Source organism: Ochotona princeps, chromosome 3 (genome assembly GCF_030435755.1).
Source record: "Ochotona princeps isolate mOchPri1 chromosome 3, mOchPri1.hap1, whole genome shotgun sequence".
In the NCBI taxonomy this organism is placed as follows: domain Eukaryota; kingdom Metazoa; phylum Chordata; class Mammalia; order Lagomorpha; family Ochotonidae; genus Ochotona; species Ochotona princeps.
The window spans coordinates 119,090,633-119,114,287 of NC_080834.1; positions in this window are offsets into that span (position 1 = coordinate 119,090,633).

The following is a 23,655-nucleotide window of genomic DNA, read 5'->3' on the forward strand; positions in this document are numbered from 1 at the left end:
AGACAAAACATGCTCTATTCCAGAATGCCCATTTTTATTCGTGTTTCTTTATTAGTTAACTTAGTATTTCACGTCTGTCATTAGTTTACTGTTTTTATTTAGCTTACAAGGCCTATCATAATCTTTATGAGTTTATTCCCAGATAGTTCTTATTTTAGTGATTGCTTCACACTTAGTGATTACAAACATCCATTGTTAGTGTACAGAAATAATATTCCTTTTTAAGTATTGAGCTTGTATCTTGCAATCTCGCTAAATCAATTCAATGTTATTTTATAAATTTAGTGAGGTATCTTATATAGGCAATCGTATATCTGTGATTAGAGACAGTGTTGTGTATTTATCTATGAACCACGTGCCTTGTTCCCACTTTCTTCATTTTAATGTTCTGCGAACACCTGACGAGGTGGTGAATGTGAGAAGCAGGCAGTACTGCGCCCCTTGGTCTCTGTGCCCTGAGCCTCCCACCCTGCTCTCCTAATTCTACCTTTGGGTTCTAGTATATTGTTGCCGCCCATCTTTCAGTCCCACCTATCACAGGCTGGCTTGTTGTATGCTGAATCCTTCAAGCTCTTTGTGAAAAATCGAGAATGGTTACTCTCAAAGCCCCTTTTATCTGAGGTTCAAAACAATGCACTATTATCGGACCCGATGCGGCTAACGTCCTCCGCTTGACCGCTCCAGGATCCCATATGGGCGCCGGTTCTAATCCCAGCATCCCCGCTTAGGATCCAGCTCCCTGCTTGTGGCCTAGGAAAGCAGTCGAGGACAGCCCAAAGCTTTGGGACCCTGCACCCATGTGGGAGACCCGGAAGAGCTCCTGGCTCCTGGCTTTCAGTTGACTCAGTTCCAGCCGCTGCGCTCACTTGTGGAGTGAATCATCAGATGGAAGATCTTCCTCTCTGTCTCTCCTCCTCTCTGTATATCTGACTTTGTAATAAAAACAAGTGATTCTTTAAAAAAATGACCTAGTATCAAAATACTTTTCGTAAGAAATGCTGCTCACAGATGTGATTTTGGTCATATAGTATATTCATGTAGTGTGTACTATTGATCAAATTTTAAATACGGAACTATTGAGTGGAAATTTCTGCTTTAGAATTAGATTTCTTTGTGCTTGTACTGCTATTACAATATCTGGTTCATATGGGATGACTGTGGAAGTTTTTATTTTGGAACTAGTTGCTGCATTCCATCCAAGATGTTCAGATTACATTTGCAGAGTCTATCTTAATGTTACAATATAATCCCTTTTATGTACTCAATAGTGCCTACTCAATACGCTTTAGGGAATTAGTACTTCCTGTTCCTCTCATTAACTTTAACACTTTACACTTTCCTCTGTCTCCCTCTCCCACTTTCTCTCTTCTTATTTATTTTGAGCTCAGTAAAAGATTTTCAAGTTGACTATCTTAGAAAAAAAAGTTTACCAATTTGTGCATCACTTAAAAAGCAGCTTTTGATTTTATTAATCCTTTATAATATAAAATATATTTGTTGAATCCAGTATGATGTCTCAATGGCTAAATTCTCATATTACAACTGACAGGAACCCATATGGGTGCCAGTTCCTGTCCTGGCTGTTCCATTATCCATTTAGTTCCCTGCTTGTGGGCTGGGAAAGCAGTAATGCATGGCCCCAAACCTTAGGACCCTGCACCTGCGTGGGAAAGCAGGGAAGAAAAACCTTGCTCCTGGTCTGGAACAGCTCAAATGGCCATTACAGTCATTTGGGAACTGAACCAGTTGATGGAAGGTCTTTCTGTTTCTCCTCTCTGTGAATCTTATCTGAATTTCCAATAAAAAATAAATGAAATCTCAAAAAAATATATACTTCTTCCATGATTTTTGTTATTTACTTCTTTTTATTGATTTTGTGTTTTACTTGTGCTTGACTTTTTGTTTTTTTGTTTGTTTGCTTGCTTGTGTTTCAGAAACTTTAGGTGAATTACTGTATTGTTAGCCACTTTCCTTAATTATGGTTTTGGTTTTATGGACTCATGCACTGCTACCATCCTTCCTGTTAAAACAGCTTTGCTTTCTTTTTCTGATTCATTGTATTTATTTATTTATTTATTTATTTATTTATTTATATTGGAAAGACAGATTTTGCAAGAGAGAAGGAGAAATGGAGAGAAAGCTCTTCCATGTTCTAGTTGACTTCCAAAGTGAACACAATGGCAGGAGCTGAGCTAATCCGAAGCCAGAAGCCAGGATTCTCTTCTGGTCTCCCATGCAGGTGCAGGATTCTAAGGCTTTGGTCCATCTTCAACTGCTTGCCCAGGCCACCAGCAGGGAAAGGAAGCAAAGTAGGGCAGCCAGGATACGAACTGGTGTCCATACGTGATCCCAGCACATGAAAGGTGAGGATTTAGCCACTAGTCTATCATGCTGAAACCCAGCTTTGCTTTTATTTTCAATACTTTCAGGCAAATTTTACATTTTGCTTTTTATTTCTTCAATGGCCTCTTAATTATTTGGGAGTGTGACACTCAGTATCTATGAAATTAAATGTGTTTTATAAATTTTTTGTTGATTAATCAACTTTGTTCACTTATGCTCAGAAAAATAAATACATACTATGATTTCAAATTTTTTTGTGTTTGCTCATGTTTTACAGCCTTTTATATATTCTTATCCTAAAGAATAGTCCATGTGCTGATGAAAACAATGTGTTTCCAGCAGCTGTGGGGTGGAATATGCTATGAATATCTATTATGTTCTTTTCTTCTCTCTTGCAGATTAACTCTATTGTTTCTTTGTTGCTTTTTAAAACTCTGGTTGATTCATTTATTAAGTGTCATTCTGAAATTTCCCAATTACTGTACTAGGGTTTATGCTTGTTTTAGTTCAATCAGCATTCATTTTACAAAACTGGTGCTCTGATGTTAATAATATAAAATGCATGCAATGAAAATATCTTGTTAAATTCCTTGATCATCATCTAATATAATTTTTTATGCTTCTAATAAATTTTTTCTTCAAGTCAACTTCACTTGCATTTTAATCCCATTTGCCTAGAATATCTTCTTCATATCTTTTAGGATCATCCTGAATGTGTCTTCACTGGTAAGTGCATTTCACAAATGTAGCATGTTGTATTTTTGTGTTTCGTCCACTCAGCTAGGCCGTATCTGTGGTTGGGGATTTAGTCCATTTACACTTACATTTACACTTAAGGTTAACCTTACACTTAAGGTTATCATTGAATGTTAATGAGTTTGTCTCCTCTCCCTTGCTCCCTTGAACATTCCTTTTTTTAATTTTATTTTTAAGATTTATTATTATTATTATTATTTATTCATTTATTACATTGTATTATGTGACACAGTTACACAGATACTGGGATTCCCCCTCTCCCTCCCCCTCCCCACCCTGTCTTTCCGTGATGGATTACTCCACCTTGTTGCATAACCATAGTTCAAGTTCAGTCGAGATTCAATTACTGCAAGCATATACCAAACATAGACTCCAGCATCCTATAGGCCAGTCAAGTTCCTCAGCTTCTTAGGGAGACCCTGTCTGGTCTGAGGGCAGAACCAGCAGAGTACCATCCTGATCACTTAACAACTCCAAAAAGCCATCAGCAACAGTTAACTTCATTGTGGAATTGGCATATTATTGATTTACCAGCATGTTAAAAACAAATGCAATTTCTCAATCACATTCCATGGTCTCCTCGTTGACATTTCAATTTTAGTTAATACACAACGTATAACACAACATACATAACATAACATGTTTTACATAACATCATATCATCTTAAATAAGGGCAAACATGTGGTATTTAACCTTTTGGGACTGGCTCATTTCCCTTAGCATTATGGTTTCCAGTTTGGCCCACTTGGCCACAAAGAACTGCATTTTGTTTTTTTAATAGCTGAGTAGTATTCCATGGAGTAGATGAACCATAGCTTTCTTATCCAATCCTCTGTTGATGGGCATTTTGGTTGCTTCCATGTTTTTGCAATTACTGATTGTGCTGCTATAAACATAGGAGTGCATGTTGGTTTCTCATAAACAGGTCTTTTGGATATATTCCTAGGAGTACTATAGCTGGATCATACGGTATGTTGATTTTGAGTTGTTTGAATATTCTCCATACTGATTTTCATAGAGGCTGTACCAGCCTGAAGCCCCACCAGCAGTGGAGTAGGGTTCCCTTTTCCCCGCAACCTGGCCAACAAGTGTTGTTGGTGCTTTTATTCATGTGGGCCAGTCTTACTGGCGTCAGGTGGTACCTCATTGATGTTTTAATTTGGGTTTCCCTTATTGCCAGGGAATTTGAGCATTTTTTCATATGTTTATTTGCCATTTGGGTTTGTTCCTTTGTGAAATGTCTGCCCATTTCCCGTGCCCATTTCTTGAGTGGCTTGTTTGTTTTGGCATTTTGGTTGTTTTGTAGTTCTTTGTAAATTCTGGAGATTAGCGCTTTATCATCTACATAGTGTGCGGAGATCTTCTCCCATTCTGTGGGTTACTTTTTTACTTTATTGATTGTTTCCCTTGCTGTGCAGAAGCTTCTTAGTTTGATGAGGTCCCATTTGGTTATTCTAGTCTTGATTGCTATTGCCTTTGGTGTCCTTTTTAGAAAGTCGGGACCTACCCCTAGATCTTGCAGAGTATTTCCAACATTTTCTTCCAAAAGTTTGAAGGTTTCTGGATGTAGGTTTAGATCTGTTATCCATTTAGATTTGATCTTAGTGTATGGTGAGAGATGTGGGTCTATTTTCTTATTTCTGCAGGCTATCCACCAGTTGTCCCAACAGCATTTATTGAACAGACCTTCCCATTTGCCTGGATTGTCATTTGTCTTTTTGTCAAAGATTATCTGGCTGTATCTGTGTGGGTTCCCATCTGGTGTTTCTATTCTGCTCCATTGATCTTCCTCTCTATCTTTGTGCCAGTACCAGGCTGTTTTGATAACCACTGTCCTATAGTACATCCAGAAGTCCGGAGCTGTGATTCCCCCTGCTAACTTCCTGTTCTTCAGGATGGTTCTGGCTGTTCGTGGTTTTTTGTGTTTCCAGATGAACCTTTAAATCATTGTTTCCAATTCCATGAAGAATGCTGTGGGTAATTTGATTGGGATTGTGTTGAATGTATGTATTGCTTTTGGCAGTATAGACATTTTAATGATATTGATTTTACCTATCCAGGAGCATGGGATGTTACTCCATCTTTTGAGGTCTTGTTCAATTTCTTTTTTAAGTGGTTTGTAGTTTTCCTCAAATAGGTCTTCTACATTTTTGGTTAGATTTATTCCCAGATACTTCATGCTTTTCTCTGTTACTTTGAGTGGTAGCTTGCTGGTTAGATCTTTTTCCATCTTGGGTCTGTTTGCATATACTATGGCTATTGATTTTTGTTCATTAATTTTGTACCCTGTCACTCTACCAAACTCTCGTATAAATTTTAGCAGTCTCTGTATTGAGTCTCTTGGCTCTTCTATATAAAGAAGCATATCATCTGCATATAATGCAAGCTTGACTTCTTTATTTTCTATTTCGATTCCTCTGATTTCTTTCTCTTGTCTTATGGCCTCAGCAAGTACCTCTAGGACTATGTTGAATAGCAGTGGAGAAAGTGGACATCCCTGTCTTGTTCCAGATCTCAGTGAGAAGGGTTCCAGTTTTTCTCCATTCAGTATAATGCTGGCATTGGGTTTTTCATATATTGCTTTGATTATGTTGTGGATTTTTCCATCTATGCCTACCTTGGTTAGGGTTTTTAGCAGGAAATTGTGTTGGATTTTGTCGAAAGCGTTTTCTGCGTCTATTGATACTATCATGTGATTCTTGTTTTGCAATTTTTGAATGTGGTGTATCACATTGATGGATTTCCTTATGTTGAACCATCCCAGCATTCCAGGGATGAATCCTACTTGATCCGGATGAATGATCTGTCAGATGATTTTTTGAATTCTATTAGCTAGGATTTTGTTGAGGATCTTAGCATCAATGTCCATTAGAGAGATAGGTCTGTAGTTTTCTTTCTCTGTTGGTTCTCTGTCCGGTTTTTGGGACTAAGGTGATGTTGGCTTCATAGAATGAGTTTGGAAGGGTTGCTTCCTTTTCTATTGTTTTGAAGAGTTTGTAGAGGATTGGGATTAGTTCTGTTCAGAATGTTTTGTAGAATTCTGCAGGGAAGCCGTGTGGGCCTGGACTTTTCTTTGTTGGGAGATCTTTAATCACTGATTCAATCTCTGCTTCAGTTATGGGCTTATTCAGGTCATTTGTTGCCTCTGGGCTAAGTTTTGGCAGGTGGTATAAGTCTAAGAACTTTTCCATTTCTTGGTGGTCTTTTTCTGATACTTTTTCTGATACTTCTTCTCATTGTGTTTTTGTTTCTTCTCATTTTAGCCTCTGACTTGTTTGTCCTCAGCCGTTGCCCTCAGTGCTGTAACTTATAGGAGGTGTGTTCTAGCTGCTGCTGTATGCAGTGTTGGCATAGGCGTTATTTCTCACTCTATTGGGGACAGCGGGTTATGGTTGGGTGGTTGTTGGGTTGCTTCATTTGCGCCTGGGTTTATATCACTGCCACCTGGCTCCCTTGCAGCTTGTTGGTTAGGGGTTTTCTGTCTGCTTAGCCGTGCCTCGGCTCTGGGTCACAAGCCAATCAACGTGGGGATCTCCGCCAAGTCTTGCCTTCAGGGCTTGAGTCTAGTACAGCAGGACCCTCTGCGGCCTGGAGTTTGAAATCCACAAGCCCGGGCTGGGTTGGAAACTTCCTCAGGCCCCAGTGCCAAACTCCTCTCTCCAGGATTCCCACTCAAAAGTGCTGCTCTGCTGACAGACAACATGGCCTCCAGCCACTGGGCAGGCAGGTTTTTATGAGTGGGCTCCAGCTGAGAGACTCTGCCTGGATTCTGATGAACTGGTTCTGGTTTGGGGTCTCCAGCTGTGCCCAGCAGAGTGTGCTGCCTGAGGCAGAGGCTGTTTTCTGCTTTTGAGTTCACATCCCTGGCCCCTAGGAAGCTACTTTCTCTCTTGCACTCTCTCAATGGTGGGATCAGAGCTGTGAGGGGCGCGCTGCAGTGCCCCTGCTAGCTTGCTCTTCTGCCCAGGTCGTGAGGTTTTGCCTAGAGTTATCCAGCCTCTGAAGCTCAGGCTGAGCCTGGCAATAGGTTCCTCTGGATTCTCTAGCAGCTAGTCTAGCTGAGATGGGAATTTCTGCACCACAGTCCCAGAGCGCCACTCCAGTTCCCTCTGCACTCTCTCAAAGCTGCTGAGCAGTTGGGAGGCACATTTCTAGGAAACCTCCCCTGCTTGTCTTCTACTTCTGTACGGGATGATGCCCCCTATGTTCAATCCAGTAGCCTCCTCTAGGGGCACCTGCACTCCAGTGGACTGTGCCGCTGTCTGTGTGGGTGCTATCCTTCCAGCCGCCTTTGTCTTCCCTGGAACGGCAGAGATTCTGCCGCCTTCTCCCTGTCTGGGATCGTGACTCACCAAGTTTCTTACTGCGTGCTGTATTTTCTTTCTTACTTTTTATGGCTGTTCCTCCACACTGTGTAGATCTTCTTTTTTAGTGGACTCCAGTGACCTTCCCACTCCTCTTCCTACAATTTTGTGTCTCCTGGCTTGTTTCTCTGCTGGATTGGCACCCCTCCTCTCCCTACTCCACCCTATACCAGATCTCTGCAGTCGGCCATCTTCCTCCAGTGAACATTCCTTTTTAAAGTGTCATTTTTTCTCTTTCTTTCTCTTTTCTAAAGTAGGCAGTGTTTTTATTCTTTAAAATGCCCTTTTCCTTTTTCGTGGTAGGTCTAACTGAGACATTTCAAAAGACCTGTCTTTTCTTTTTTATTTATTTATTATCATTTATTTAAAAAGTACAATGAGTTAGTGACATAGCTCAGCAATATTAGAAAATGGATAACTCTAATAATAATAAAATATTATACATGGCTTTAACTTGGTCACTTAAGCAGACTTTCAGATTTATCTCAGGAGGCAAACATCTCAAATTTGTTACAGAGTATGGGATCATATTTACTAATATACTGTTTTCAAGTTTTTTAAAACATGTTTCAAAACCTGTACAAATACCACACCAGTAAAATACAGCATCATCATAGACTAAAATGTCTGTCTGTTGCCTGGAGTCTTGCACATAATTAAATGAAAGCACCATGCAGGTATGAGGGATTGCATTATAAAAGGAAGTATAGATTTCAAATAAAAAAATCCCAGAGGCAGGTACCACTAAGAGAAGCTTATCAGTTACTAAAACAGCATGAGCATAGGCAAACAATCTCCATGGCAATTGAAGCTGCTTGGACTTCAGAGGTGAGAATAAATACCTTAAATTTAATATAAGTGTGAAATGCAAGTCATCTTATACTCTTGTGCATTGAAAGGGCAATTTGCTGTAATGCTTCGCAATGATGATTTTAACTTCAAAAAGAGGAGGTAATAGGAGCTCACAGATGGAAACTGCACAAGCTGCAGTTCCAAAATATAGACAGAATTATCTTTGGATATATAAAGCCAATAATTTGACTACTTTAATCATTTATTTCTTCCTACTGTTTCCAGTTTCAATATCAGGTTCTTTACCATGGGTTATGGGGTGGGGGGGAGGTTTAGTCTCACTGATTATCCCGCATGTTCTTTAGATTCTATTTTTTTTCTTTTTTTATTGGAAAGTCGGATATACAGAGAGGAGGAAAGACAGAGAGGAAGATCCTCTATCTGATGATTTACTTTCCAAGTGGCAGCAATGACCAGAGCTGAGCCAATCTGAAGCCAGGAGCCAGGAACTTCCTCCAGGTCTCCTACATGGGTGCAGAGTCCCAAGGCTCTGGGCCGTCCTCAACAAGCAGGGGACTGGATGGGAAGTGGGCCTGCCAGGATTAGAACTGGCACCCATTGGGATCCCAGCACGTTCAGGGTAAGGACGTTAGCTGCTAGGCCACCACGCCGGGTCCCATACTTGTATTTTACCTGTTATAATATCCAGTCTGATTTTTTCATTATATCTTGCCTATTTTTGGATACTGACTTTGCAGTTAATAGTTCTGGTAATTATAATAATGTTCACTCTCAGACACACCAGCTCCTCCCTTTCTGCTTAGAAGGAGAGACTGTTGAGAACTGAACAGGTGTTAATTCTCTAAGCCGAATTAGGTAGCATCCAAAGGGACCTCCAGGTGTAGAAAAGGCTGTGAGCCATCTTAATCTGACTAATCAGAGGACAGAGACATGGGTCCTACTTCAAATGTAGAGAAATTATAGCACTTGACAGGTTGCAGACCGCATTTTGGACTGTGTGACACTGACTTCCAATTTTCCTGTAGTTGCAGATTTTTCAATGCAAATGTAAAAAGTGCTGTAAATAGTACACCAAAAGAGAAATAATTTTTCCATAATTAATAATTGGTGCCTTTTTAAAAAAAGGTTTATTTATTTTACTTGAAAAAGTACATAGAGAGGAAGATATAGAGCTGCACTGCAATGGACAGAGCTGTGCAGGTCTGAAGCTGGGAACCAAAATCTGGGAGATGCCTCCATGACTGTTACATGGGAACAAGGGGCCTAAGGCCTTTGGTCATTCTGCAGTGCCTTCCCAGACCATCAGCAGGTCCCTGGATTGGAGGAAGAGCAGCCAGGAAGTGAACTGGTGCCTCTATGGGATACCAGTATTGCAGGTTGAGGATTAGCCCGATATGCCACCATACCGGCCCATTGTTAGTTCTTTTCATGTATAATTAATACATAGTACACTTTTTCCTAGTTCAGTGTTAAAGCCAATACCTTAGAGGAAAAAAAAGTGATGACTATGGCAAAGGAGTTCTTAGCTAGGCAGAAAGAGTGAGGAAAGAAAATAATGTTTGTGGCTAGCATGGTGGCATAGCAGGCCACTCCTCTGCCTGAGACTCTGGCATCTGCTATTGAATGCTAGCTTGCTTCCTGGCTGCTCCACCTCTGAGCCTGCTTTGCTTATATCTGTGAAAGCAGTGGGGGATGAACAAAGTCCTTGGGACCCTACACCCCTGTGGGAAACCCGGAAGAACATTCCGGCTCCAAATCAAACCAGTTCCGGCCATTGGGGTCATCTGGGGAGTGAACCAGTGAATAGAAACCCCCCTCTCTATCTCTCCTCCTCTCTCTGCATAAAATCTGCTTTTTAAATACAAATAATAGTACATTTTTCCTAGTTTTATATTATGTGGTGTCTTATGGTTTAGTTACCAGAGCATCCATTGTTATTAGATTATAAGAAAATCCTTACTTTCTTCAAAGTTCCTGATAAGTGAAAGCTATTTATAAGTTTTTATCTGTACATGTGATAATTTTAAAGATGAATTGTTTCTCATTTTTTCCCCTCTTAATAATTTGCAAGGCTAGAGAACATCCAATCCAAGCTCCTCATTAGCCAAAGAGAACATAATATTGGCATTATGAGTTTTTAGTATCAAGAATTAGAGGTGATTTTTTTAAGTTAACTGAGCATGTGTGTCATGTAGGTACATAGTGGCATTTTTCTTTTTCTTTTTTAAAGACTTACTTATTAAGACCTGTCTTTTCAATCAAATGATTTTTCATCTGCTACACAGAGTGTGGGTTTAAGTTTCCTACCTAATTTTTAAATGTGAATTATTGAGTTCTTCCTTTCTAATATTTCTGTCTGGTCTTTTTCCAATATCTCTCTCTGCTGAATTTCTCACTAATATCATGCATTAATTCATAATGTGTTTGATATGTAACTGCAGTCTTTTATCTCTTTAAGTAGCTATAATCTTATTCTTTTGAATTCTTTCTCAGATATTTCATAAATCTTCTTTTAAGTACAGTACTTATGCATTATTACAATCTGTCTTGGTGATCACATTGCCGTACCTATTTATATATCTTATGTTTCTGCATGGATTTATTGATTTTTATATCTGTGAGGGTTTAGTTGTTTTCATATTATTGAAAGGATACTTTTGGTTAATTAAACATTTTTTCTCTGGAAAAAACAAATGAAGCTTTGAACATTGGTTTGGTCAACTATGCTATCTTTAGCTCCAAGTAGATTCCAGAAATATCCCATACCTTGATTTGCTGTGGCTCATTGTAGCAGTGGTAGGGATCTTGGATGCTCCTATGTGTCAGTGTGGTCGCTGAGATCTCTGTCACATAGGTCTGTCGCCATCTGCTGAGGAGCAGACTGCAGTGAGGACCATCTCAGGTGTTGAGAGCAGGCCTTTCTGTGCTGAGTAGGCTTGGCAGTCAGACACCCATTCAATCAGGAGCTGGAGTTCGCAGATTCTCACGCACTGCAGGAGGGTGATCCCATGAGTGCCTACCACTGCTTGACTTGAGAGTATTCAGAACTGTGTTTATGCTCAGTGGCAGAGGCAGATGCTTAGATGAAGTCTGAGAGTGACTTTAGCTGTTGGACAGTCCCACTAATCTGTGTGATGTGTGCTGAGTGGGGTGAGGTGCAGGAACTGCAGGCTGGAATCACAAATGAGTAGGATCACACAGACATTTGGGTGGCAGAGAGACCCAAAAACTTCTGTGTGAGTGTTTATTGTTGTTAGCCCTGCACTGTGATTGGGCAGAGCACACTTTCTCGATCAGAGACTTAGAGCAGTGATGCAGGCAGCAATGAGCTTTTGTGGGGTGGAACAGAAAAACCAAAGTCCCAAGGAACCACACTTCTTGCTCTACTACAGGGAGCTCACTCCAAAGTCTCAGAGAGAATGCACTCAATTCTGTGCTGGGTGGAACACAGAAAACCTAGTCCAAGTCTACAGGCAAATACACTGATTGGAGCCAGAACCATTGTGCAATTGTTTGTCAGAGGGGCAAGGATCCAGAAGGATTCCCAAGGTGGATGGATGTAGGGTGGAAATTCTGAGTGTTGTCTGCGGGTGGGGCTGGAGCAGAATACCACATAGCTTGGAACAAATTCCCTTCCCCTGTGCTTTTGTGGGGAACAGGTTCACTCCCCATTGTACACTCAGACTCTATGGCGAGCAATATTCCTGCTGTGTAATAAGCTCTGAGCTTTGGTAGGCAACCCGAGCAATGGCGTTACAACTTGGTTTGAGTCTCGGTGTGCAGTTTCCACTGGGAATCACCAGTGGTTCAAGCCGCTAGAGGAACGGACATTGTTAGGAGAAGGAAGTCGTCAGGTCTGAGACAGGAGGCATTCTTGCTTTTAAAGTAGAAAGTACTGGGCCCGGTGGCATGGCCTAGCGGCTAACGTCCTCGCCTTGAAAGCCCCGGGATCCCATATGGGTGCCGGTTCTAATCCCGGCAGCTCCACTTCCCATCCAGCTCCCTGCTTGTGGCCTGGGAAAGCAGTTGAGGACGGCCCAATGCATTGGGACACTGCACCCGTGTGGGATACCTGGAAGAGGTTCCTGGTTGCCGGCTTCGGATCGGCGCGCATTGGCCCGTTGCGGCTCACTTGGGGAGTGAATCATCAGACGGAAGATCTTCCTCTCTGTCTCTCCTCCTCTGTGTATATCTGGCTGTAATAAAATGAATAAAGCTTTTAAAAAAAAAGTAGAAAGTACTGGAACTTAGTTGCCCTACTTCCTCTGTACTGAACACTGCACAGGTTGAAAGGCAGCAAGGCTGGAATCAGCCTTACTCTGTTGGACTCAGTCACTACAGCTGGAGTTCTTTCCTGTTTGTATGCTACTACATCAGGTCTCAGTATCCTACTGTGTCCTAGTATTTGTGTGCCTCAGAATTTAGCTAGCTTTAATCTTCTCCATAGAGGAGCAGTCAACAACAGTCTACTCAGTTCAGACCAGCTTTTCCACGGTCTTAAAATTTGTACTGTGGGACCCACATTAGAACTATACTATAGTAATAATATCGGGGAACTCAGTGAGCGGGGGCAACTTAGGGAGGGGATATGGAAAGTCCCAGTGCCTATGGAAATATATCATAAAATATAATAATAATAAAAGTAAATATGTATATCTAATAAAATTTTTAAAATGCATGGAAATGGTAAAAACAAGCTGTGATAATTCGACTTCCTCATTCTAATTGGTTTCCCTTTATTTTTTTCCCCTTGCTTATGTTTCTGGTTAAAACAGCCACTCGCGTCATATGAATTGTGTTGTAGCATCCAGTCATGCAGCTGGCCCAGTCCTAGATGTTGCGACCATTTGGGAAGTGAAGCAAGAGATGGAAGACCTCTTTCTCTGTCTATGTGTCCTCTCTATCCCTTGGCATTCAAACAACTTAAAAAAATAAACATCCAACTAAAACTGTTTTACCTCACATTTTTATTTATGAACTTCTGTTTAACTCCCTCTTGCATGCACGAGTCACAAGTCTGTTAATAGATTGTCTCTGTACATATTCTTTGCATGATATTCTGCTTTGGATGAGATGGGCTCTAAAAGAGATTTGAAATGGTTCATGCAAAATAAATGGAATTAAAAGATAAATTCAGTGTGAGCAATTTTAAATGCATGCAGATAAGATGCGTTCAAAAAGTACATGGAAATTATGTAATATGAAAAATGTACTTCATAACTGTCTTGAGTCTAAACACATGTTTGATGTAAGTTTCTGTGAATTATTTGAGGTGTTCTCAACAACAGTGGAGACTCAGTGTCTCAGTGGGTTCTCCTTCAGTACTCCTGCTTGGGCTCATCACACACTTGGAGGCTCTAATGCCAAAATGCCCCGAATTCTCTAGATCCAATTACAAAAACCCGATTCTGTGGAATCTGCTCTGTCTTTGGATTAAATCCTCTAGGGAACTTTCATTATGATCCCCACTTATCCTTCCTGTCCTTTCACTAGCTTGTTATCTAGTAGTAGGATTATATCACAAATTTTCTGGGTCAGGTTCGCTGTCTGCATTTGACAGTTGGATTTGGGAAATAATCTAGAGAGACACAATGCTAAATATAACAGCACCAAGTGTTGAAATTGCAAAAGAGAAAAAGCCTTAAAGTCTGAAATTTAGATATCAATACTGTAAATATATAAATATAAATATATAAATATATAAATATATAAATATATAAATATATAAATATATAAATATATAAATATATAAATATATAAATATATAAATATATAAATATATAAATATATAATTCTGGGAAAAAACAACATTTTTAAAAATTGTATTTTTTCAAGACTTATTTATTTTATTATTGGAAATACGGACATACAGAGAGGAGGAGAGACAGAGAGAAAGACCTTCCATCCAATGGTTCACTCCCCAAGTGACCACAATGGCTGGAACTGAGCCAGTCCAAAGCTTGGAGCCAGGGGCTCTTCTGAAGCGGGACCACTGGGATATCCTGGTGCGTTCAAGGCAAGTACTTTAGCAGCTGGGTTGCCATGCCAGGCCCAAGAGTTCTCTTTTAAAAAATCCTTCTCTGCTTTTAAATAAATCTTTTAAGCACTCTTTTTATTTATTTATTTTTAATTCACTTGACAGACACAGCGACATAGAGAGGGAGAGAAGAGCAAGTTGAGAAGTCTTTCTTCTACCTATTCACTCTCCAACTGACAACAACCAGAGTTTTTCCAAGCCAAAAGAAGGAAGCAGGAACTCCATTCTGGTGCATGCGGCCCTCAGGCCTATCAGTGTGTCATGTGGTCGTTATCTTGATACCCTTGCAGGTGCATTAATAGGGAGCCAGATAGAAAGTGGAGCAGGTGACACTCCAATCAACACACCAAAGTGGGATGACAGCATTGCAAACCATGGTTTAGTGCATGAGGTCATATCACTGACTCTTAATTTTGTTTTATTTATTCCGAAGAAATGGGGTTAACCATTTGACACAACAGCTTTATGTTTCTTTGAATTCCTTTATCCATGGAAGAATTTGAGCCCTGGTCTATAATCCAGCCAAATCTGTACCCTTGGGACAGCAGGTCAAAAAACACAAATATTGGTTTATCTGCCACTTGTATGTGAGACTGCATTTTATTTCTTGGCTCCTAGATTCATCCATTACAGGCATTTGGGGATCAATAAGGAAATGGTGCATATAATGTCTTAGTACTTCTCTCTTCTGTGCAGATTAATAAATTAAAACAAAACAAGAAAATTAAAATTATACTAACAAGAACCCTGGTAGGTCACCAAGGTATAGTTATCAAAGAGCTGAAATTCTAAAAGAGTTTATTTCTTCTTCTCTGACACTCACCACCTACTAGCCTGGCTCTCTTGCTCTATTTACTATCACAAGAGTTCTTTACAGGATGAGGAAAATCAGTAGGATACCTGCATAGCTAACTTCTAAAGGAACATTACATACCAATCCCATCAGGTCTGCCTATTGATTTGCCAAGGCATGAAATCATTACGCCATCTGCTTCATTGATCAGGAGAAGATTCATGGTGTTACTGATCAGACTGCCTATCTGTCTCAGTCCGGAATTCCATATGTAAGTTGCCCTAATTAACTCTTTTCTTATACAGAATTCATTCTCCATTCTTAGGCTTCATTGTTTCTTCTCAGCCTTGGTGAACATTTCCTGCCCTAACCACATTCCTATGGGTCCCTATTCAATACAAGCTATTCTGACTTTATTAAGCTATTTCTGGGCCTCTCTGAAGCCAGAGCACAGGAGCAGACAGCACTCTCGACAAGACACTAAGTTGATGTACAGGGTAGTGTTTTTCTGACTTTACCTCCCTGTCTTGGTTTTAGCAAGTTTGATCTCTTCCTAGAGAGTATATATATGTACTCTCTAGCATATATGTACTCTTCATAACTGCTGACATATGTATATAAATATATACATATATAAACACAAAGTTTCATGTTTAGGCTTTGAGTCGAAAAATACTGCTAGGAAACTAAGCATGCTAAAGGAGGTGACATTTGAGATTACTGAACCAGGCTAGAAGGGAAGATTTGACAAACTGGAAAATTGGGGCTGGCATTATGCCACCATTGAATAAGTCATCAAATTGCCTGTTCAAATCTAGCTACTCCAATTCTGCTTTGCTCCCTGATAACACATCTAGTAGGCAGAAGAACACTGTCAAATATTTGGTTCTTGCCACTATTACAGCAGAGAGATGGAGTCCCTCTCCATTGGTTCCAGACAGTTTCAGCCTTGCCCATTGTGGCCATTCTTGGAGTGAAGCCATGGATAGAGGAATTTCTCCATCTCTCTCTCACAGTCTTCCTTTCAAATGCAAATAAATTTAAACAAAAATGTTTTTCGGAATATCAATTTGGCCCTTTCACTAATTCATTAACTTGATTGTGAGTTCATAACTGCTGACATATTTATTTATTTATCGCTGGAAATGTGGATTTAAAGAGAGAAGGAGACAGAGAGAGAAAGATCTCTTTCTGCTGCTTTACACCCCCAATTGGCCACAATGGCTGAAGCTGAGCTGATATAAAGCCAGGAGCCAGGGGTTTCTTCCAGGTCTTTCATGCAAGTGCAGAGTCCAAAGTCTTTGAACACTTCTCTACTGTTTTCCCAGACCACAAGCAGGGAGCTGGATGGGAAGTGGTGTCATCAGAAAACAAACATGTGGACATATAGGATTCCAGAGGTTGCAAGCTGAGGATTTAGAAACTATGCTACTGTGCCAGATCCAAAATCAGAAGGTCTTGCACCTAACCACTAAATGGCATCAAATCGAATAATAATCCATATGAGACTGTTTAAACATTCACAAGTGACATATACTTGTTACGTAGTGTCCTGTGTTCACAAAAATACAATGTTTTTAAGGTTCTTCTAAACTGAATTATGCTTCCTGTGATTCCCATTCAAATATGCAGAGGATATGCTAAAACAAACATGCAAAAGTTCCAAGCACACCAGCCAGACATAACCACAGCCATATGCCTGATTTTAGCACATGCTCGAGCTGCCAATACGCCCTTTCTTTTCTTTTCTTTTTGAAGATTTATTTATTTTTATTGCAAAGTCAGATACACAGAGAGGAGGAGAGACAGAGAGGAAGATCTTCCATCCAATGACTCACTCCCCAAGAGACCACAACGGCCGGTGCTGCGCTGATCTGAAGCCAGAAGCCAGGGCCCAGGAACATCTTCCTGGTCTCCCATGCAGGTGCAGGGTCCCAAGGCTTTGGGCCATCCTCGACTGCTTTCCCAGGCCACAAGCAGGGAGCTGGATGGGAAGTGGAGCTGCTGGGATTAGAACCTGCATCTGTATGGGATCTCGGGGCATTCAAGGTGAGGACTTCAGCCGCCAAGCCACCATGCCTGGCCCAATATAGCTCTTTGAAATGCCAGACACAAAGGCTAAGAAAGCACTACCACACCTCTGCATATTTAGTCTTCACATCACTAAACAGCTTTAACCTACACAGAACTAAAATTCTTCCCTGAGAAGAGAGGACTTGACTCATTCAGTTGCATTTAATTCTCAGGTCTTTGCTCTCTCCACTGCAGATATAGCATCAGGTTTGGGCACCTTTATCTATTTATCTATCTATCTATCTATCTATCTATCTATCTATCATCTATCATCTACCATAAATCTGTATCTATTTCTCCATCTATCTGTCTCTATCTCTGTACATCCTTCTATTTATCATATTCATATCCTTTCTCCTCAATAAATACCTCCAATGGGCTCCCAACTCTATGTCCTTGCTAATACAGTGAACTATGATGCCTCAAGTGATTTGGCTCCTTTCTTCCAAGTGAGAATCTAGAATTCAATGGTCTCTGCCAGTTTTTCAATGTGAAGATTAATGAAATTGCTATTCTACATTGCTAATGAGTTATGCAAGTCAAACCAAATTGCTTGAAACACTAATGCTATTCTGCATTTCTGATTAAGTCAATTGGATTAATTTTGTGCTTATTTGCAAGTTACAGTAAAACAAAATCTGCATTCATTTTAGCTACTGGGTCTATTTGAAAGAGTTGCTAAACATTCCTATCAACATTGCAGAGAATATGGAACATCTGATTAATCCAAATCTCTAAAACATAGTTTACCAAATCCTGGCTTGTTTATCTTAAATTAGCAAAATCAAATGTACTTAGTAAACAAACTTGCAAAATGTTACTTGCCATCTTGTAAATGTCAACCTTATAGGAAGGTAAAGTTATATATAGAATGTTTACATGATTTACATATACCAGCATGATTGAAATTTTGTTTTGATAAAGCATGCCTATTAAAAATAATCTCTTGTAATGGAAGAAGAAAATCATGCTTATTTGAAAAATTCTCATTTAAGTACTTAGCACTATTCATGTACTCAATGAATACATAAAATAAATCCTCCAAATTTGGAATGAGAATGTAACTGCCTAAGAATTTACTAAAATAGCTGAGCCACAAATTCCCTGAAGACTGCTTGATCATAGGACAACTTAACAATCAAAAAACATGATCAGTTATGTTTCTGAAACCTTAAAAGTATAGTTTTAAATTGTATAGTTTCCAACCATTGAAACTATTTAAATTTACTGTTTAGGGTCAAACAATGCAATGGTATTGCATTCATTCCTTTCTGTCACTTAAAAACACAAAATAAAACTGAAAAATCAAATATTGATTGTGGACAAATTAAAGAAAAATGAACCTCTTTAGAATAACCTACATTTAATAGATGTTGGTGTATCTATTCTCTCCAGCTCTATCCACGTATCAGTTCCTTGATCATTGCCTCTAATGATGAAATAAACTCATTCTTCTTGACAACTGGAGCATCATTGACATCCTCAGCTTTCACTCCTGGGTCATTTCACTTCCCAGTGGGAGCCTGGGTCAGCAGCATGCATCTAGGACCCTTCATCTGATATTTTCAGAGGTAACCGGACTTCCCTCTGGTCTCTGCACCTGCACAATCATCAGAAAACCAGTCTCCATCCTTTAAAACCATAGATTACAGGCTGCTTTACTTGACCATGCAACATTTGAAAGTGTGGTTTACATATTCATGATTACTAACACCTAGAGTTTACGCAATACATTCTTTTTGTGCTTTAAAATGAACTAGAATGAAATTGAGCTAACAGGCAAGAAACCTGCTTTATTATCTCTAAAGGCATCCTTAATGTGTGCTACTCATTCCCCTACACCCTGCAGCACCATGGCAAAGCTTGCAAGGTTCTAAGAGTAAGTAGACATGTACTGGAGGAATGGTCAGAATAACAAAACTCAAGGAATACTGTGGTCAATAAGACATTCTATCCTTTACTAAATAATTCCCAAGGATTCCAAAGTACCTTAGATATGCAGGGTGTTCATCCAGCTCCTTTCAAGGTCCTTCAAACCTGGTAGGAGATTTGAAACTACATAATGGTCTATACTGGCCAAAACTTTATTCTGCCAAGCTGCTGTTTTCCCTGGTGCAAAGTCATACTAAATCATACCAAATTTCAATTAAAAAAAAAAACTTGGCAAGTGGATGTGGACTCTGATGATCCCCAGGAAACTGGCAGCCGCTGTTAACCTGCATTGTGGAGAAGGTTAACCCAGTGACCTGAGCCTGATCACCACGTGGTCTTCTGTCCTTAAACGAACACTCCCAGGTCACCTGTGGCCAGATTCAGGCTGACAGCAACTCCACAAGCAGCTCCCTCTAGCCCTCCTGGAGGGAAAATGCCTGCACTGACCCACTGGCCTCAACCTGTCACCCTCTCTATGGTGGCTACTTCCTGTTCTCATCCTCTGGCTGAACATTGCTACCTGTTGTCTGTGACTCTGAGTAGGCATCACTGCCCCTGCTTTGAACACTGTAAGAAGTCATTGTTGAGTTACTTTGCATTCAACATTTCTGTCCTTGAACTCTGTGGATTCATGTGTTCTGTCTCCTGTTGTCTGTCTGCCCATCAACAGTTACTGAGGTCAAATGGAGAGCAGCACACCTGCTTCTATGAGGTAGAATTCTGTGGAAAGAGCTCAGGTCCCATCCTTGGCCTTTGCTAATACTCTCTCTTCTAGATTCCCACGGGCTAATTGTGAATGCTTACTTCTTTTTCTTTTCCTTTTTTAGAAGAGATTTATTTATTTTTCAATTAAAAGTCAGCTTTACAGAGAAAAGGAGATACAAATATCTTCCAATTATTGCTTCATTCCCAAAGTGACTGCAACAGCTGGAGCAGAGCTAATCCAACACCAGGTTCCAGGAGCTTATTCCAGGGCTCCCACCTGAGTGCTTTAGGCTTTAGGCTGTCCTCCACTGCTTTTCCAGGCCACAGGCAAGGGGCTAGGTGGAAGTGGGACAGCCTGGACATGAGCTGGTGTACATGTAGGATCCAGGAAGAATGCAAGGAAAGGACTTTAGTCACTGGACCATTGAGCCAGGCCCGCATGCCATCTTCTTTCTTTCTTTTTTAAAGATTTATCTATTTTATTACAAAGTCAGATATACAGAGAGGAGGAGAGACAGAGAGGAAGATCTTTCATCCAATGATTCACTCCCCAGGTGATCCGCAACGGCCGGTGCTGCGCCGATTCGAAGCCAGGAGCCAGAAACTTCTTTCCAGGTCTCCCACGCGGGTGCAGGGTCCCAAAGTATTGGGCCGTCCTCGACTGCTTTCCCAGGTCACAAGCAGGGAGCTGGATGGGAAGTGGAGCTGCTGGGATTAGAACCAGCGCCCATACGGATCCCGGGGCATTCAAGGCGAGGACTTTAGCCACTAGACCACGCCTCTGGGCCCATGCCATCTTATTTCACAGTGTGTTTTGTGTGTGTTTTATAGATTGGTTGTCAGGCTAACTCTTCATATACGCACACTTACAACACACACAAATATACATATACTCATAATGCGTGCTTTTAGTTTTTTGATCAACAATATTCTAGGAGTGGGTATTTGGCCTATTACTTAAAAATACCTCTAGCTACAGCACATGTGCTCTTTCTTTCTGACTTAAAATATGTAACTGAAGGACAGGCATAGAAGAGCAGGTCCCATGGCCCACACCCGGTGTTAAAGTGCTCCATTTGAGACTCTGATGTTTTGCACTTGCTTGCAATACAGCTTTCTGATAAGGCACATGAGTGATAGTAGATCATGGCCCAAGTACTTGGGTTCCTGCCATCTATATGGCTGACCAATATGGAGTGATGAGTAGAAATGACATAGTGAATGGAAATTATATCTCTGTTCTTGTCTCTTTCTATGTCACTCTTTCTTTCAAACACATAAATTATCCTCTGAAAAATTGTGTAACCAGTTATCTAGAATGCAGTAATTCTTCAGCAACATCTGCTGAGTAATGTATAAACAAATGAATAAAGAAGGAACCTGAGTTTGCAATTATTTACTTACAGAGATACATTCACAGCATTTGTAGAAATGCACCAGTTTGTGATAAATGACCAAATAATGTTTGTGTGCTAAATGTATTTTGCAGCCCCAAGGCCAAGTTAAGCTATCTGACTTGCTATGGCCAGTGAGATTAAAAAGGTATGCTGCTACCCATCCTGGGTGGGAAAGGCAAGAACAATTGTGTGGTTCTGCAACCATGTGATTGCTTTTATTTTTATTATTATCATTGCTTTTATTTTTATTATCTGTCTGTGCTCTGAGACTGCTATTCCCCAGATTTTTGTTTCATTTGACTACACAGTGCAGAGGACTGAGAGTGACTGCTAAACTCTTACGTGATGCAAACAAGACAAGAAGTGAACCCCAGTCCTGGTGTTGAGGCTTAATGGGTAAGATCACTGCCTGAGAAGCTGAAATCCCAATTGGGAACCATTTCTAGACCTGGTTTCTCTACCTGCAGAAGAAAGGCACACAGGTTAGTACAAATGCTTGGTTCTCAACAAGCATGTGGAAGACTCAGAAGAAGCTGCTGGCTTCAGATGGCCCAACACTGGCCATTGCAGCCTTTTGTAGAGTGAAACAATGGATAGAAGCTTTCTTTTATTTCTCTGGTGTGAAACCACGCTATGCTCAGCAGTTGAGACTCGGGGTTACTATGTCACTCTGGGGCAATTGACTTTAAGCTAATTGATTAATAACATTTATCAGAGCCTTGTTTGTTCCACAAAGGATTTATGCAGTTTCAAATGACAGGAGAGTCCATAGTTGCTTAAAGGAACTTCCCAGTCCCTGAGAGTCTACTAGGCATCCAATGTCAGACAGTTTTGCATTCTGAGTCTTACAACCATATTAACACAACATGCAGATGGAAAAGTAGACTCAGTCGACAACTGGGAGCACATATGCTGAACATTCATTGTGTTTCCATTCTGTGGAATGTTTTAAATTTCGCCACTATTCTGGAATCAGTTGTGATGGGACTGGACAGGAGAGCAGCTGCTTTGGTTTCCACACTATGACTGCAAGTGAACCTGGGGGAGGCAGACTTGTATCCAGAGCCTCTGAACTTGGTGAAATAGTACATAGTATCACTAGCTCTCCTGTAGGTAAACCAAGTGATGATGTGTCTTGCATCATCACACAGTCATGGAAATGAACGTCATGTGTCACCCATGATCATTCTTTGAGGACACAACCTCTTGTATGTGTGTTACATACACCTTACTGAAAAGGTAAAGGAAGCAGTTCATACCTGATTATCCCTAAGAGGGAGCAGAGATGTGGGGTTAATAACAAATATTGTCACAGGAGCCCAGCCAGGCAGAGAACAAGAGAGACATAAATATAATCTAAACCTTCCAGGGACCCATGATTTTCAACTATCGATAGAATAAAAAAATTTCTGCACCTTTTTGTACAACTAAAAAGGAAAATCAGAAATTAAGTGAAACATAACTATTAGTTGCTTGCTAACTGAAGACAATCACATTTGTAATTGCTGATACATAGAATGGGAAAGTGAGGCTCAAATACAAATATCTCCTCTTAACAGTTAGGGAAGCCAAGGCTCAATCAGAGAAAGCTGCTGGCACACTCATTCACTAATTAGTCCGTCTAAGTCAGTTTATCACATTTCAGGGGGCTCTGAGGTTTCTGTTGAGCTGCATTTTTACACTCAATTAATACCATGAAAAAGTAAATTCAGCCGTATGTCACTGAGTTTAATGCAAGTGATGGGTGGATCTTCTCTGAGAACTACATCTTGTGCTCCTATCTTAGTAATTTAAATGTTTCCCAGTTACTTTCTAAATTTTTAAACATGTATTTGAACAGTGGAGTAACATAGAAAGAGAGATATAGAGATATCTTCCAACCCCTAAGCCTTAAGTTGATTCCTTGAATGAATAAAATGGTGAGGCTATGTCAGGACACAAGAATTCCAATCTGCTCTTTTGTATAGGAGATAGGGATACAGACAGTTGGGTCATCACCCATTGCTCTCCCAGATGCATTAGCAAAAGGCTGGCTTGGAAATAGAGCAGTTTGAATTCAAGTCAATGATTCAATATGAGATGTCAACTTTGCAAGTGGTTGAAAACATGCCATATCATGCCAGTCCTAGTTGTTATTGCATGATAGAGAGCACTGGATTCTGAGGAGTAAACGGTATCATCTCAGCTAGCCAAAGCACTCCTTGAAAATGTCTGCTTTCAATAAATCTGTCTCTCAAATGTTGATCACATTAGATTAGCAGTCTCATTGTCAGAGCTCAGCAGGAGAAATCATTATACATCAACACAATTCGCAAGGTTCCTAAATAGAGACCGAAGTCTTAATGAGTATGAAGAAAATTGTTTTCAGGATCTACGAGAAAGATTTGTGAGTGCTGTAGGTGAGAGTTTGCACTGATTAAAGAAAGGTATCACATGACAGA